This window comes from Stegostoma tigrinum, unplaced genomic scaffold (genome assembly GCF_030684315.1).
Source record: "Stegostoma tigrinum isolate sSteTig4 unplaced genomic scaffold, sSteTig4.hap1 scaffold_50, whole genome shotgun sequence".
In the NCBI taxonomy this organism is placed as follows: Eukaryota; Metazoa; Chordata; class Chondrichthyes; order Orectolobiformes; family Stegostomatidae; genus Stegostoma; species Stegostoma tigrinum.
This window is the reverse complement of record NW_026728430.1, coordinates 643,162-660,464: the sequence shown is the minus strand read 5'-3', so window position 1 is coordinate 660,464 and position 17,303 is coordinate 643,162. Positions and strand designations below refer to the sequence as shown.

General features: G+C 44.2%; 1 long non-coding RNA gene across 2 annotated transcripts; it reads left to right on the top strand.

Annotated features, from left to right (window-relative positions):
• The first annotated feature begins 1,622 nt into the window (after positions 1-1,622).
• Positions 1,623-10,158, top strand: LOC132208664 (uncharacterized). Of its 2 annotated transcripts, XR_009444788.1 has the most exons (4): positions 1,623-2,291; positions 3,742-3,841; positions 5,758-6,485; positions 7,533-10,158. It is a non-coding gene; the product is annotated as an uncharacterized LOC132208664 (long non-coding RNA). The 2 variants fall into 2 exon arrangements; XR_009444787.1 differs by lacking the exons at positions 1,623-2,291; positions 3,742-3,841 and adding an exon at positions 5,120-5,201.
• Positions 10,159-17,303: the final 7,145 nt, after the last annotated feature.

Here is a 17,303-nt window from a genome sequence, read left to right as displayed (position 1 = left end):
AGTCCAGGGAAGACGGACAGGTCAAGGAGGTGGGATGAGGTTAGTAGGTAGATGGGGGTGCGGCTTGTGGTGGGAGGAAGGCATGGGTGAGAGGAAGAACAGGTGAGGGAGGCAGAGACAGGTTGGACTGGTTTTGGGATGCAGTGGGTGGAGGGGAAGAGCTGGGCTGGTTGTGTGGTGCAGTGGGGGGAGGGGACGAACTGGGATGGTTTAGGGATGCGGTGGGGGAAGGGGAGATTTTGAAGCTGGTGAAGTCCACATTGATACCATTAGGCTGCAGGGTTCCCAAGCGGAATATGAGTTGCTGTTCCTGCAACCTTCGGGTGGCATCATTGTGGCACTGCAGGAGGCCCATGATGGATATGTCATCTAAAGAATGGGAGGGGGAGTGGAAATGGTTGGCGACTGGGAGGTGCAGTTGTTTGTTGCGAACTATGCGGAGGTGTTCTGCAAAGCGGTCCGCAACACATCCTACCTCACACCCCGCCCCCGTCACAACCACCCAAAGAGGATCCCCCTCGTTCTCACACACCACCCTACCAACCTCTGGATACAACGCATCATCCTCCGACACTTCCGCCATCTACAATCCGACCCCACCACCCAAGAATTTTTTCCATCCCCACCCCTGTGTGCTTTCCGGAGAGACCACTCTCTCCATGACTCCCTTGTTCGCTCCACACTGCCCTCCTACCCCACCACACCCAGCACCTTCCCCTGCAACCGCAGGAAATGGTACACGTGCCCGCACACCTCCTCCCTCACCCCTATCCCAGGTCCCAAGATGACATTCCACATTAAGCAGAGGTTCACCTGCACATCTGCCAATGTGGTATACTGCATCCACTGTACCTGGTGTGGCTCCCTCTACATTGGGGAAACCAAGCGGAGGCTTGGGGACCGCTTTGCAGAACACCTCCGCTCAGTTCGCAACCAACAACTGCACCTCCCAGTCGCAAACCATTTCCACTCCCCCTCCCATTCTTTAGATGACATGTCCATCATGGGCCTCCTGCAGTGCCACAATGATGCCACCCGAAGGTTGCAGGAACAGCAACTCATATTCCACTTGGGAACCCTGCAGCCATATGGTATCAATGTGGACTTCACCAGCTTCAAAATCTCCCCTTCCCCCACCGCATCCCTAAACCAGCCCAGTTTGTGCCCTCCCCCCACTGCACCACACAACCAGCCCAGCTCTGCCCCTCCAACCACTGCATCCCAAAACCAGTCCAACCTGTCTCTGCCTCCCTAACCTGTTCTTCCTCTCAGCCATCCCTTCCTCCCACCCCAAGCCGCACCCCCATCTACCTACTAACCTCATCCCACCTCCTTGACCTGTCCGTCTTCCCTGGACTGACCTATCCCCTCCCCACCTCCCCACCTAAACTCTCTCCACCTATCTTCTTTTCTCTCCATCTTCGGTCCGCCTCCCCCTCTCTCCCTATTTATTCCAGAACCCTCACCCCATCCCCCTCTCTGATGAAGGGTCTAGGCCCGAAACATCAGCTTTTGTGCTCCTGAGATACTGCTTTGCCTGCTGTGTTCATCCAGCCTCACATTTTATTATCTGGCATGATGAAGTTTCCAATTTGAAAATGATTGTGGCCGTGATGGTCCGAGAATGTAAAGCCTTAGAGTGATAATCCTGTTCCACTCAATGTAAGCCAATAACAGCAATGATTTGCATTTGTGTGGACCGTTTTAGATATTCATCAAACTAAAATGTTTCAAACATTGGTGAAAAAAGTTTATTTTACATTGAATATCTTAAAGAAGGTTAGAGAGGTTTAAGGAGGCAATTCCGGATCTTGTTGGCTCACCAGCTGAAAATGGTGAATGCTGTGTTGCGTGGGGTTTTGGAAAACGTTTGTAGCAAGTGAAGATTACCTACATTGTGGAAATAGGCCCTTCGGCCCTGCAAGTCTACACAGCCCCTTGAAGCATCCCACTCAGACCCATCCCCCTGTAACCCACACACCCCTGAACACTACAGGCAATTTAGCATAGCCAATCCACCTACCTGCGCAGCTTAGGACTGAGGGAGGAAACCAGAGCACACCCACACAGACACAGGGAGAATGTGCAAACTCCACACAGACATTTGCCGGAGGCTGGAATCGAACCTGTGTCCCTGGTGCTGTAAGGCTGCAGTTCTAGCCACTGAGCCACCATGCTGCCCTAGATCTTAAGACTGGAAGAGTTTAGAGGAACTGTAACAGACAGTACCACAGCTGTACAAGAGGTGTCTGCTGTTGGAAACAATGTAATGAATACTGTTCGGAGGACAGGTCAGCCGAACCAAAACTTTAACCATGATTTCGGTCTACAGATGTTGTCAGATCTGCTGAACTTTTACCAGAAAATTCTGTTGTTGCGTTAATAATAGATACTGTATCATGCCCTTACAAACTGTCATTGATATCTGGCAAAGAGGTCTTGGTCTGCTCGATAGTTACTGGTGTTCCAGAACAAGGTGTTGACCTGGGCACAGCGTTGTAGCCAGGCACATTCAAGGTCTAGGACTTCATGATGAAGACTCTGTAAAGCTTGGGGGAAATTGCTGCCAAGGTGCAGTGGGCAAAGGCCAGTGTACAAAGCTTCCTGTCAAAGTTAATTGGGTGTCCATTCAGTTATTGGACCTCCTGGTGCCTGGAATGCATGTAAATACAGGTTGGGTGAAGTAAATTATGTCTTTGGTTTGTTTGGTTTGTCTTTGGATGCAGACATAGAGTTGTACTGCGTGGACACAGACCCTTCAATCAACCCATCCATGCCAATCAGATATCCTAAATTAAGCTACCCCCATTTGGCCCACAACAAAACACTTACTCCTTATGTACCCATCCAGATGCCTTTTGAATGCACTTGCTTCAGCTTCTACCATGTCCCTGCTAGCTCATTTCATACACGCACCACTTTCCACATGAAAACATTGCCCTAAGCCCCATATATTTACTTTCCCTTCACCTTAAACATATAGACCTCTATAAGGTCACCCCTCAGCCTTTGACGCCTCTCTGACAAATATACCCCTCCCCAACTCAGGCTAATCAGTCTCTCCCTATAGCTTATACCTAGCAACTGTGGGAATATTATTGCAATTTTTTTCTCAACCCTTTCAAGTTTCGCTCAACATCCTGATGGTAGCAGGGAGAACAAAAGTGCACACTGCATTCCAAAAGTAGACTAACCAATGTGCTGTGAAGCAACAACATGACCTCCCAAATCTTATATTCAATGCAACGACCAATAAAAGCAAGTCTAGCAAATACCTTCTGCCCTATACTGCCCTTTGGTTCATCTGAAGCAATTGTCTCAGCAATTGGTCTTCAAAATTACGAACCTCATCTTTAATGTCAAGTATGGTCCAGCCACTTGTTAGCTTAATCCTTTATCATCATAAATTTCAGTTTTACTGGTGTTCCATGATGTCATGCAAATTCAAGTGAATCCCATTTTGTGATATCACACCACAGTCTTGTGCCAAACGTCAACATGATTTGGCGTACATACCCTTGAGTTTAAGGTTAATTTCAGTATGGCACCTCGGAATTCAAATTGCTTTTGCAAAGTTAATTGTAATTCATAATTCACAAAGAATGTAAAAAGCATGTGAATGATTGGTATCCAACAATCTTAATTATTAAATACTCACATTCCAATTTTTCACGCTATTTTATCAAATGTATTATCAGGTATGAAGTTGCAACATTAATGTTGGAAATTTGTCAAATGCAGAGCCTGATTAAAGTCGTAGCAGCTGAAGGTGTGTGGGCTGAAGACACTACGCCGCAGAATTCTTGCAGTGATATCCAGGCGCTGAGACGATTGCACTCCAGTAAGTACAATTATCTTCCTTTTTTCTTCAGGAGTACTCCAACCAGTGTAATATTTTCACACTAATTCAAATGTTGGTCCTTGATGCGACTCTCTATCTAATGCTTCCTTGATATCACAGGCAAACATTTCCCAGCTTGCTCTAGGTCTTTCAACAAGGGTATGCAGTGAGTTGAAATGAAAGTTTGAACCCAGTCCTGCAGCCAGAGTACCTGGATGGTCTCTCCCGATTGTGAAAGTTCTGGTGCATCTGCAGATTGACTCACTGTGACTCCTTCCCTGCAGTCAAATCAGAGCTTCGGCTGGAACTAGGTCAGTGAATTCCCAGTTCAGACCAGAATGCAAATCTCTTTCCACATTTCTCACGTTTCCATGGTTTCTCTAAATCAACAATACATTTATTTCTGATCAGCTGAATCCTTGTCCAAACACAGAACATGGTAATGTCTGCTCTCTATAGTGAACAGTGATATTTCCTTTAATGTTCAAAACCCAGGTATATTCAGATAACTATGAACTAGCGATCTGTCAGATTCTGATTTGCTGTTTGGGTTGAGTTTCCCAACTGCACATCCAATCATGGAATCCTGACATTGCAGAATGAGGCCATTTGGCCAATCAAATTTGTCCAACCAATGAGAAGCATCCAACCCAGATACACCTCCTTACCTCTTCACATAGCCCTCCATTTCCCGTGGTTAAAACACCTCACCTATACATCCCTGGAAGCAACGTGCAATTTAGCATGGCCAATCCACTGACCTGCACATTTTTGATCTGTGGGAAGAACCCACGCAGACACGGGCTCAGTGTAATAATTCCATACAGTCAGCTGAGTTCAGAATCGGCCATCCAAGGCAGCAGGGCGAAGCATTGAAACACCTTGCTGCCCCTCTCTAATATTCTGTGCAGCCTATTCATCTGAAATTTAAAGAAAAAACTGGGAAAAAGTGCAAGCGAACACAAAAGCACAAGGGCAGGTTGTGAAATGGAGCTGAATGAAACTGGAAATTTTTGGGGCTGCCATGGGAGAAAGTTGTCACGAAAGCTGCTGGATTCTCATTATAAACACAGCTTGTTCACTCCCATTAGTTGGAGGACCAGCGACTCCCGCTCTGTCCTACAGTCCCACCCATCGTTCTCTCCCATTGGTTGGGCTAATTGATTGATGGCCTTCTCTGCCGATTCAGCGGCAAGGTTTGCAATCGTTATGAGCATGCTCCAACCATAAGTGAACGCGACGACGGCACTTAGAGCGGTTGCCATGACTTTTGGAATTGTGGGTATGTCCACAGTCAAGAGCGAGTCTGTCTCGTATTTGCATCTCAGTTTAGAAAGCGGATCGAGAGAGCAATATTCAGGTGAAGGTCACTCTGCAACTGAGAGCATTTATGGAGCTGTTAGCCAATGATCAACAATAGAGCAAACGTTTTCCTGGAACAGAAAAATAATTTGCTGGAGAAATGCAGGAGGTGTGACAGCATCAAACAGAGAAAGCAGTTACGATTTCAAATTCAGTGGCTCTTTGTCAGAAATGAAGTTGTTTCAGTTTATTGTATTAGCTCCAGTTTGTATTTTGAATAGAAGTTCGGAATAGTGCTCGAATTTTTTACAATGAATTCCACACGCAACAAGATGCCATCTAACCTCCGCCATCTGTCTTCATTAGCAGCATACCAATCCACTTAGATATTTCACATTTTGAAAAGCATTGTCCATCCATACTGACCCTTTCTCTGGTCAACAGATGAGAAACGTTAACTCTGACTCATCTTCACAGATGTTGCCAAACTTGCTGAGGTTTTCCGGCAAATTCTGTTTTTGTTCCTGATTTATGGCATCCACAGTTCTTTAGATTTTTATGGCAGCGTCACTGGACCTGAAGCATTAATTCTGATTTCTTTTTCTTCCTCACAGATGCTGTCAGGCTTGCTGACTATTCCAGCAACTTTTGTTTTTGCTCCTGATACACACCATCCAAAATTCTTCAGGTTTTTAAAAATTATTTTGCATTATGTCTGTTCTCCATCTGTCTTCTACCCTCCACACCGTTTCCATTGATGTTTACTGAGGATTTCCTATTAGTACCAAGGACTGTGATTGAATCGGGGAGGTGGTTACATTGCAACTACATCTGAATCTTCTCCCAACTGAGAAAGAGCTCGAAAATTAATCACAGTTTCTGAGTAGGCTATAAATTGCACATGAATTGAATGATTTCGGCCATCTGTTGGGATGAGAGAACTGAAAAACACAGCCAATGGTTTAAATCTAAAAGACAAATAGTGAACTTGAGTGACAATCAGCAAATCAGGACATAGTCTGATGCACCCCGCCACTAAGCCCCCAACGAAATCGCCAGAGGAATGGGAAGGAAATTGCTTCATTAAACTGGGAGACACGGACAACTGCAGGAGGTTGGAATCACTGGGAAGGGAGCAATGGGAAAAAAAAGATACATCATTGGGTCAGAGAAAGATGACCTACAGTGAGGTACTGAGTTACTCACCTTGAACTATCCCACTCCTGTGCCTGGATGGGTTAACGACCAGGAAGCTGTGAGATGGAAGTTTGCTCTGAAATGGGCGTGAATTCGGGTGTGAGTGACAGGCATGTCGGGATATCAACCATGGGGTTTCGAATTGGTGAGTGTTTCTGAGTTTTCTGGCCCTATACTAGTCGTGTTGATGGGTTTCAGTTCTCTGCTAGTGTTACATGTTTTCGGTCCCCATTTTTCTCGATCTTTCTCCCATTCCCACTCCCAGAATGCAGGCTCTGGGGCCTCTCGTGAATGAGGGACCAGGGTCTACTTCAGCATTGATTTGGGTGTGCAGAAAGTATTTGGTGGAAATAGCAGGAACTCCACCCCAGAATTTCTGGCAGGGGAGAATCTATTTTCTCTCCATCAGCAGGGAAGCACACAGCCCGCAAAGTCTGGGGTGAGCGAGAACATTTTTGAGGTATGTAGAAATGATGAGGGACATAGAAGGAAGAGGCATCACGCATAATTCCCCTTGTTGGATGGATCAATGACCGGGGGCATGAACCAAAGTAAAGGACAGAAAGTTTAGTAGAAATTGGAGATTTTTTTCACCCGAAATATAGTGGGAAAATGGAACTCACTGCCTGTAAGTGTGGTACGTGCAGAAATCCTCAGAAAACTTATGATGTATTTAGATAAGTACTTGCAATGCCAAAATATTGGGAATGGGCCACGTGCTGGAAAAGGGATTAGAGCAGTTAGTCTCTTGTTATTTTGACTGGGACAAACTCAATGGGTCGAGGTGTCTCTTTCGTGGCTCTGGACGTGTGGACCCTGAATCCAGTCATGTCTGTGGGGACAGAAATCAGGTGAACTTTCTGAACAGTGGGGAAGGGTGGGGGTGACAGAATGAGTGGGTGAAGAACGGGAAACATTCACTGACAAAAGGGCTCATGTTGCGATATCAGAGGGTGTTGTGGTGGAGAAGTAAAGAGATTTTTTTGTTTAAAAGTGTCCAGATGAAGTATGAAATGTCGCCAGAAATCTGAAATGCAAAGTAAAGACAATCAGTGAGAAGCATAAAGAAAAGAATCAAATGAAAACCATTTAGGCTGAATAGAGATGATTTTCTTTTAACTCACAGAGTGGCGAGCATGTGGAATTCTTTGCAAAGGAAGTGGCTGAGTCAAATACATTCACTGTTTTCCAGGAGGAGTTCGATATAGTTCTGAGGGCCAAAGAGATAAAATGATGTGGGGTCCCTGAGCTGGATGATCAGCCGTGATTAATTTGAAGATCAGAACAGGCAAGAAAGGATGAGTGGACGATTCTTACTCCAATTTTTGAAGTTTCCACCATTACCAGAGAAATGGAAAGGATTGACGAGGATAAAGTGAGAGCCAGGAATAACAGCACAATGTATAAATCACTGCGAATGGAGAAATGGGATAAAGACCTGGGATGGATTCAGAGAATGAGTACAGAACAGAAAGGTGCTGTTCTGCACCATATCTGCCACAGTAATGAGGCACACCAAGGTCCATCAACTATCTACAATCTGCGTTTACAAGGCTATGGGATGGTTATGGAGGAACAAGTTGAGATGCAAAACAGGGCCGGAGATCATCCATCACCGCCCTCACCCTCAACCCTTACAGATTACAGAGTTTATTCTTGGCCTGTCCCACTATTTGGCGGGACTGGGTCCAGCTTCACGAAGCTGCCAGCTGATAGTCAGCTGTGTCAACTTGGCCGGGTTGGAATGTTTCAAGGAGCAGATCATGGGCGATATCGGAGCAGGCACCTTCTCTGCTCCTCTTCATCCTCCTGTTGTGGCTCTTTTACTGGAGCTCTGTTGGTGACCGTTTCTAAACTCTTATCTCCACATCCTCGTATTGTACGTGTAGGTGGCTATGGTGAGCCCTCGAATTTTTAAAAGGTCAATGTCTTATCAGTGTTACTTATGCATTTGTTGTAACATTTTTTAAAATTCATAGAGAACCGCTAAATCCATTTTGCCCCTCCAGTTGTTTTTACATAAAACTCCATTCTTGGATGTGAACAAATTTAAGTAGTGTCAAACAGGAAATATTGCCAAACCGCAGCAGTCTGTTGAGCAAGTAGGAGTGGACCATGTGAACCACGAGAATCCCTATGCTTTCTTTCTGAGAATTCTCACGCTGAGATGAGGAATGAACGCAGATAGTTGTAGAAGTCAAGAAACACAATTGACATTTGTGTTGCATTATCACTATAATGAAATGATCACTAGAATTTCAGAGATATTATATTACAAGATTTATCACAAAGAGACATAATACTGATGATCAAGAGTGTTGCAAAATGTATCAGCTTGAAGGGCAATTTTGAAAAGGAGAGAGTCAGAGATGTTTGAAGCGGGAACTACAGAACTTGAGGCCAATTATTGAGGTTATTAATCGATGAAAAAGGACAATTTCAGATGCTGCCATGATTGCTGAGTACTTACCGCACTTTCTTTCTGCATCTGTTCTTAGTTCTGAGGACTCAAGGGATCAAATTGTTTGAGGATAAAGGTCCTTCACTCGCAAATCTCCAACCTCAGTAGTTCACTGCAAACAGTGACTGATTTTAACGGTAGTCAACTATTTTATGTGGTAATTTTTCTCCCAAGTCTTGACTTCACAATTGTCCAGATTAATTTCTCTCAATTTAACAACCTGCGTATCTTCTCTTTTCTCCTTTCTTTTCCTGTTTTGAAAGATTGATTTGCAACTCGAGGTGCAGATGAAACCATATCCAGATCTGACAGCCACTCTCTTCATCATAACCAAATTGTCAAAACGTTTTGAACATTGAAGAAAAAATACCACTCATACTGGAGAGGAACACACTTTCTCTCTATGTGGAAGTGTCTGTGAAGATTCATCTAAAAGGTCAAAACACCAGAGCAGTCATATTAGAGACAGTGTGGAAATGTGGGGATTGTGGGAAGTCTTTTTTTAAAAGAATCATCACAGCTGAAAGCTCACCAACTCAGTCTGTTAAAAAATTGTGTTGAGTAATCGTGAATTGGAAGGCAGGAAGCGAGAATTTGTTTGTAAAATAACATTCAGGGACAAGATTGTATGGTACCTTGAAGGGATAGTGCTTTTCTAAGCCTAGGGATTTATACTGAGAGAGAAAAAAAAGTGTCTGCATATAGCTGAAGGTGTACAGCCCGTTCTAAAATTGAAACACGTATCAATTGGCTGTGTGAACGGAAACCTTGTTTTGGTGTTTTGGCAATGAGCTGGAATCAGCCAATTTGTCTCATCCAAGCATTAGCAATTCAAAGACAATTAAATTTAAACCTGGTGGTTTTGATAGTTTAGCATGAATGCTATTGTAATAAAATTGACATGTCATCCCAGTAGATAACGAGAGATTTTGAAAATCAGTGTGAGAATGAATGGTCATCTGAGAAGTAATCATCTATCTCTCACAAGCAATCACTGAGGTCTCTAAGAAAGCACCTGTATCCATAAAAGTCACCATGGTATTTCTAGTTAAGAGCCCTCACAAAGTACTTCACAGAGAAAACATCCCTGACACCCGGATCAGTGGAATAAAGGCATTTATGACGTGAGAGCAGCAGAAATAAAGCGCGTAGACTTTGAGAGACTAAGATTTTATTTTCTTGTCTTACTACTTGGATTATATAAGTGGGACTTATGTTTATTGGAATAGCATACCAGTAGAACTTAGTCCATTTAGGGAATAGTTAGTAGTTATTGGAAATTGTTCAGTTTGCTTGTAATTGTTTCATTTTGTTCACTATTATTTTTATTAAAAAATAAATGTTTACTTTTTACTTATACAGTGAATACGAGGGACTTTCTTTCATTTAACCTTCCTTTCTCTATAACAAGTCATATTGGGGAGAAACTGTTCACTTGCTCTGTGTGTGGGAAGGTATTCATTCCGTCATTCCTCCCAATGAGAGACCAGCAAATTCACACTGGAGAGAGTCCATTCATCTGTTGTGAACGTGGGAAAGCATTAACTCAATGTCACACTGGAATCAGACCATTCACTTGACCTATTTGAGGGCAAGTGTTTACTCAGTCATCCCACCTGCTGAGACACTAGAGAATTCACAAATAACCAGAGTCTTTTTTTTTAACTTACTGACACCAAGAAACAAACAGTGACAAAAACAAATGCTGGAACGGCTCAACAGGTCGGCAACATCTGTGCAGCGAAGTCAGAGAACGTTTCAGTTCGAGTGACCCTCAGAACTGAAGGTAGCTCAGAAAATAAGAGTTTGTATGTAGAGTGTGGAATGGCGGGGGTTGGCGGTAATGAGTAAATGATAGGAGGGGCTGGAGCCCAAATATAGAGAAGAACTGTTGGACAGACAAAGGAATGATTAACAATCAAGAACATCGCCAGGCATGCCTCAAGATTAGGTGTCATACTGATGAATCAACCAAACAGGACTTCTTGCATGGCAAGCAGTGTGAGTGGAAAGTGACTGACAGAGATACATGAAGTTGCAGAGGCTCGCTGAGCTGGTGAGTTTGATGCAAATGTTTTGTCACCCTACTAGGTAACATCTTCAGTGCACCTCCAGTGAAGCACAGGTATTCTGTCCCTTTTGTTAGTTATATGCCTCAGTTTGCTCGGCTGGTTGTTATTACTTCCGGTTCTGTTTTTCAATGGTTTGTACAAAGGCTCTTGTTCAATGTGTTTTTGCCAGAGTTCCAGTTGGAATATCAGGCCTGCAGAAATGCCTGGGCATGTCTCTATTTGACTTGTGTGATTATGGATGTGTTGCCCCAGGCGAATTTGTGTCCCTCATCGTCTGTGTGCAGTGAGACAGGTGAGAATTGGTCATGTCTCTTGATGGTTAGTTGGCGTTTGTGTTTCCGTATTGCCAGTTTTCTTCTGGTTTGACCTGTGCGGTATTTCTCACAGCCCTTGATGGTATTTTGTATAATACACTGGTTTTGCTAGTTTTGGGTATGTGATCCCTTATGTTCGTCGGTAGCTATCGCAGTGTGGTTGTCAGATTGTGGGCTATTCTGATACATCGGGAACTGAGTAGTCTTGTGGTCATTTCTGAAACTTCCTTCATATATGGTAGGCTGATTAGTGCGGCTGGTTGTGTTGTGTTTTCTTGATGTCTTCTGTCTCAGAGACAATGGCGGATTGCGCTTTTTTGGCACCCATTCAATGCACCACCCTGTTCCTTTGCCAACATGTCAGTCCGCTGGCTTGCTGCAGTGTTCCAGCGAAGCTCAATGCAAGTTGGAAGAGCAATACCTCATTTTCGGCTTGGGGGCCCTACAGCCCTCCATACTCAACACTGCGTTCAATAATTTTAGGGCCTACGCTCTCCCATATCCCAGGCTCTTAGCCCATAAGCCAGGCCTTGTTAAAACGTAGCCTGCCATTACACACTGCTTGTTTCAGTCACTAGCAGTCCCCATTAACAACTATTCACCCTCCCAATCTGATTATTATCAACTGTTTGTCTGTCCAACTGCTCTTTTCACCCTTTATACTCTATCCTATCGTTTACGCCCTACCCCATTCCTCTCCCCTTTGTTTTCTGCGTAAAAACTGGCGTTATCCCAGCCAGCATCAGTTCTGAGGAAGGGTCACCAGATCCGAAATGTTAACTCTGTTTTCCCCTTCACAGATGCTACCAGACCTGCTGAGTTTTTCAAGCAAATTTGTTTTTGTAATACCTCTACTAGATTCACTGAACTCGAACAGAGAGAAGTCTCACTTTCTCTTTCTTAGTCATGAATACTGTAGGCATTTCAGCACGTTTCTACACTTTTTAAAACAGTCTCTGCAGAATGCACTAATCTGGACCCAACTCATTATTCAGCAATTCATCCCTGCCACTTTGTCAAACTCTCACGCAACTGTGTCTGCTTCTATTTTACTGTTTTATTATTTCCCAGACCATTGTTCTTTTTCTACTTCACACTTCTCTTGAGATTTCTGGGAGTATTTGTTTGTTTTTTTTCCTCTTATTTGTTTCTTTTTTGCGCTTATTTATGCATGATAACACAGGGGCTCACAGCCTTCCTCTTTTTTTTTATTTTACTCATGATTCTGCCGAGACTCTCAGTCCTCCCTTTTCTCCTATTTTGCATGCTTGGCCTCACAACCCCCTCTTCCTTATTTCGGGCCCTTGCATTATTTCGCATGCTCTTGCACTGTTCGGCACATTCTCATGTTATTTCAAATGTTCTCGTGTTCTGTTGCATTTTCGTATTAGTTCACATGCTCTCACGCCGGGATCCCCTTCCACTATTTTGCGTGCTCTCTCAAAATAGTGGAAGGGGTCCTGGCTTACAGAAGAAATCCACCAATTGCCAAGCTAGCTAGAAAGGATGGTCAAGAAAGATACTCGCCCAGATCGTGGTCCAACGTTACCCTGCTCTAGGCAGCAAACTGTAGGAGCATTTATCCAGAGCAGGGACAAAAACTCAGGAGGCAGGCAGGATTCAAGCAACTGGAAGATGTTTCTTCAAACTTAAACTGGTGTATGGAGGGAGAGAGCCTAAGCATGTTTGCAGAATCTGGAATTGGAGGATGGATCAGTGACACACCATTTGCTTTTGTAAAAAATTACAGCATTTTTATATATCCTGTGTTGCAGTAGTCAAATGCAATGTATTCACTGTCCTTCCCCTTAATCTAAACACTTGGGACACCTCGTGGTCACTTCGAGAGGCAGTCCCAGGTTTCATGATCATATGCTGTGAACGAGACATTGTCTTCTTTTGGCTTGAGGATGTTTCTGTGCATCCCATTAATTCACATTCAAAAAAGTAAAATGATTATACACTTTCGGGACTTTCACAGACTTTTATTTTATCTATAAAGACAGGTCGAATTCTATCATCACATTCAGTTACTCCTTTTATTTTCCCATTCTCCAATTACATAACGTAATAACAAAAAGTCAGTTAGGTTTACCGAACCTATTCTACGAGGTTAACTTCTGTTATAAAGTTAGTTAAAAGAGTAACATTGTACCACTACGTCTACAGTCAGCATTTTATAATTTATGGGTTGTGAGGGCAAAAGAGAAGGCATCTCAGAAGGCATCTCAGAAGGCTATTTAACCTTCACATCTAAACTTAAATGTTCTTAAAGAATGTATTACATTCTGATTGTATATTGAAACCAACTTATATGATTAGACCAGTTTTAGCTCGAAACTATTGAATATTGCTGGTAACTTCAAAGAGGCAAGTATTGATGAGGAAATAACTTTTGCTGTTATCCTTGCAGCTGCTTCAGGACCTAATCTATCGCCGAACGTTATTCATTTACTGGAACAACCATCCTCTATTTATTAAAGCTTGAATAGGTCATTTTCTGTCCTGAGGCGTCCTTCTATCAGACCTGTCTGGGATGGCAACATAGAACGTCCTTTTACTGACCTTCTAGCAGTTTTATTCAAAGATAGAATTATACTTCACTGTGTGAACAGGCTGCTTAATTTTTGCTTAGCTTCTGTCTGCCATCTTGTCAGTAGGCCTGGGCAGCTCGGAGTGGTCTGGTATAAGTCACCTTACATAGCCAGTACAGGTCACCCCTACACCTGGTCAGAAAGTGTGAGGGCCAGAGAGACACAGATAGATAACCTCATAGAATAGGTTCGGTAAACCTAACTGACGTTTTGTTATTCCCTTATGTAATTGGAGAATGGGAAAATAAAAGGAGTAACTGAATGTGATGATAGATAGAGAGAGGGCCAGCGATATATGGCTAAAGAGACAAACAAAAAAGAGAATTTTGCTGACTGAGACAGAGAGAGGGACAGGGGCTAAGTGAGACAGAAAGAGAGAGAGGGACCAAGTGAGAGGGGTACATAGAGAAAGAACGAGACAGTTACAAAGGGTGTGAGACAGAGAATAAGCATAGAGAGGCAGAGAGGGAGGGGAGCAGAGGAAAATAGAGATTGGGTGACATATGAGGGAGTGAGAGTGTGGGCAGAGAGAGGGAGAGACAGATAGAGACCAACAGAGGGCGGAAGAGAGGGGCAGAAGGAAAGAAGGAGATACAGGAAAAGGACCATTGTTGGGGGTGGGGAGTGCAGACAGAGACGGATAAAGAAGAAGTGGAGGATGGAAGGGGAGAAAGACCATGGAGAGAGAATGGGGGAACGGAGAGAAGGGCAGACAGAGACAGCCAGGAACAGATGAGGAGAGAAGGATAAAGAGGGACAGGGACAGAGGGAGAGAGACAGAGAGAGGGAGAGAGAGATGGTAGGCTAAGGGAGGGAGACAGAAAGGGGACACAGAGGAAGAGAAGGACAAAGAGAGTGAGGGACAGAGAGAGAGGTAGGGTAAAGGATATATTAGAGATAGGGACAGGCAGAGTGGATGGCACAGAGATGGACAGAGAGAAGAATGGCGGGAGAGTAATGAGAGAAATAGTGGGAAAGGAAGTGAAGAATTGAGAGTGGGAGGGGGACAGTGAGTGTAAGCAAGAGTGTTACAGATGTGTGAGGTGTGTGCGAGAGACAGGGATGATAGAGGGAGAATATGAGTGAGCGGAGCAGAGGGAGAGAGATACAGAGAGAGGGGCAGGGAAGTGGGAAAGGGATGGGACAGTGGGACAGAAAGAGAGGTGTGATGGGGAAAGAGAAGGGAGAGGGCAAAGAGGTAGAGGACAGATGTGGAGAAACTGATAGTCAGGGGTGGGGGGGAGAGAGAGAGGGCCTGAGGCAAAGAAAGAGAGGGAAATGGAAGGGGAGAGAGAGGGGGTAGAGGGAGAGGAGGACAGAGGGAGAGCGAGGGACCAGAGGCAGGGAGAGGAACAGATAGAGACATTGGGAGAGATAGAGAGAGATGGAAGGAGAGGGGCAGATATATAGAGAGGGGTGGGTACAGGCTGGGATAGAGAGAGAGAGGGGGGGCAGGCAGAGACAAAAAAAGGACAGCGAGAGAGATAGAACATAACCGTAGAAAAGTACAGAGCAGGAGCGGGCCCTTCAGCCCATGATGTTGCACCAACATGGCGTCAAATTAAGCTAATGCCTTATGCCTGCCCCTGGAGCATTTCCCTCCATTTCTTGCATAACCATGTGCATATGTAATATTCTCTTAAACACCCCGATCTTATCTGCCTCTATGACAACACTTGCCTGAGTGTTCCACACTCCTACCGTACTCTGTAAAAACGTGCCTCTCACTTCTCCTTTGAACATGCCTCCCCACTTTCAACCAACCTTAAAAACATGTCTCCTAGTTTTCAACTCTGGGAAAAATATTCCGGTTGTCAAATCTACCCATGTATCCCATAATTTTACAGACTTCTATCAAGTCTCCCCTCAGTTCTACTGCTTCAGAGAAGACAATCCATGTTTATCTACAGGTGAAAGAGAAAATTGCTGGAAAATCTCAGCAGAACTAGCAGTATCTGTGAAGAGAAATCAGAGACAACGTTTTGGATCCAGTGTCTCTTCCACAAAACTGATGGCAGTCAGGAAACTGAGTCTTTCTAGCCTCTCCATAGAGGTCATACTCTCTAATCCAGCCACCGTCTTGATAAAACTAGCAAACCTGGAAAAGGAACAACAAAGCATCTTCTTCCTGAGAAGTTGAGGAAATGGCTTAGGAGATTTAGTACGTCTGCACCATAGAAAACACTCTATCCAGGTACAACAACTGCTGGTCCGGATGTAAGAAACTACTGAAGGTTGAAGGCCAGATCATCACAGAAGCCAACCTTCCATTCATGAACGCCATTACACATCTTGTTGCCAAGAAAACCTGCCAATATAATCGAAGGCCCACCCCAAATGCTAAGGCTCTACTCCATCCTCTTCCATCAGGCAGAGTATACAGACGTTTGAACACACACACTGGCGCCTAATTTGACAGAAACATTGAAATGTACCACAGTAAATCCCAGTGGGATAAGGTTGGAAAAACCAACACTACCCTCAGTTTGCTACCAGAGCGACATGGTGCTTTATTGCTGCAACATTGAACTGAAATCAGAAAACCTTGGATGGACTGATTAATGATTGAATTTGATTGATTGATCAATTTGGATAAAGAGATATTTGAGCACATTCTTCAGCTGCTGCCTAAACTTAGTCTGGGTCACGGCATAAATCGCAGTGTTTGTGCAACAACTGAGGAGCTGCAGCATGAAGCCTAATTCCTGCACAAACATATCTAGATACACAGAATTATGTCCAAAGTACCACACCCGATTCCACATAGAATACACCATTAACAGTGACCATAACATGATGAAATTGGCCGAGATCACAAACAGTAAAATGATGGATTTTTTTCGATTTTGCATTTCTGTGTCACACTGACCGTCCCCATTTGTGTGAGCCCGGAGTCTCCTGCGGGCTCTGCTGGTCACTAAAATGTGTCTGACGGTGAAAACATTGAGCAGCAGAATCAGGAGAACTGGGAGAGTCGGGGGTTAGAATGTGGTGGAGGAACTCGATTGTGACCCAGACAGCAGAGACATAAACACCAGTTCTTATGTCACAAAACCAGGGTTGGTTCCTCAGCCAATACCAACCCGTGAGCATAAAATACCAGAAAATGTTCTTTAAACAGCTCATCACAGTCACTGTTCCCAGAACCACAGCCGCCGTTTTCTCACTGCAATATTTACTTTTCAGCTTCTGGCAACAAATGGCCACAAATCGAACAAAGGTGAAAGTGACGGTAAACCAGACAGAACAGTCTGTGGCTGCATAAAGCAGGACGGCGTGGATATTACACACGGGGATGTACCAGAGGAAATAAAACTGTTCCTTATAAACAATGGGAATATGTCTCAGTATCAGGTCAAGAATAATGAGCAGTAGATCCGCCGCTGCCATGGCCACTAGGTAACGACGGACGCATGGAGACAATCCACAATCTTTATAAAGCAGGATGTAGATCGTCGCAACGTTTACTGTGGGAAAAAAAAAACAAATTGTGCATCAGCCTGGAGGTAGAATTACCAGTTT